The sequence below is a fragment of the Betta splendens genome, chromosome 16 (assembly GCF_900634795.4).
Source record: "Betta splendens chromosome 16, fBetSpl5.4, whole genome shotgun sequence".
Taxonomy (NCBI): Eukaryota; Metazoa; Chordata; class Actinopteri; order Anabantiformes; family Osphronemidae; genus Betta; species Betta splendens.
This window is the reverse complement of record NC_040896.2, coordinates 21559513-21560508: the sequence shown is the minus strand read 5'-3', so window position 1 is coordinate 21560508 and position 996 is coordinate 21559513.

Sequence of the window (996 nt, the reverse complement as noted above, 5' to 3'; positions counted from 1 at the left end):
GAGAGAGAGAGAGAGAGAGAGAGAGGAAGAGGGGTGCTGGAGAGCGAGAACCTCCCTCTTTGCATCTGACAGTAGAGCCTATAACCGAATGCTCTAATCAATAAAACACTCACTTTACACGTCCCACAGATTAAGTCTTGTGACACAATCACAATCAGTCAGCTGAGTGTGAGGGAACATCAGCCTCCAGGATTCTTTGTTTCATTTTGAAAGATTATAAATTTACACTGTCAATTACTCTCGGTGTCACAGGGAGTCTGTAATTTTCTCCACCATGTTATCAGGAAAAGTCAGCTGGAACACCTCACTGTCACAGGATGTGCTGAAGGAACAGTGTCGCGAGAGCAGCAGACCCGAGTGGTAAATAGGTTGTCGAAGCGCTTTGAGTGCCAAAAAGCAAGAAAAGCGCTCCATAAGTACAGGCCACTGGCGCTGTTCACTTCTATTTGCAGAGCCGGGGCACATTTTGTGACCACGGGGGGGGTGAGGCGGTAGATTAGATCCCTGGAATGATGGACTGGAGCAGACAGGTACATGCCTGACTGGGGCTTCAATGTGGATTTTCTCCTTCTCCAATTCTTAGAATCCAAAGTGAAAGGCGGCTTTCAGAGAAACCTCTGGGAGGCTTCCTTAAACATTCTGAGCATTCTAAATGGCTTTTAGCTTGAAAATATGCGCGTTTGATCCCCACCCAGGATGCAGAAGCAGTTAGAATCCTCATTCCAAAGACTGCAGGCTGTTCCTTTGTTTTGTCAGCCAACCTAATGTCCTCCTTTGTTTTGTAGCACAGTAATGAAGTTATTATCTACACTTGCTTTATGGTTCAGTATCTATTGCATTGCCACAAAAATGCATTTCACTAACCTTAGCCCTTCACGCCTCGAGGGGGCGCTGTTTGTTTTGTTTTCTTGTTGTTTCTCGTTTGTGCCTTCCTGTTTGTCCTGTCTTGAGATTGAGTTAATTAGGCACACCTGTTGGACACAGTATTTAAATTCC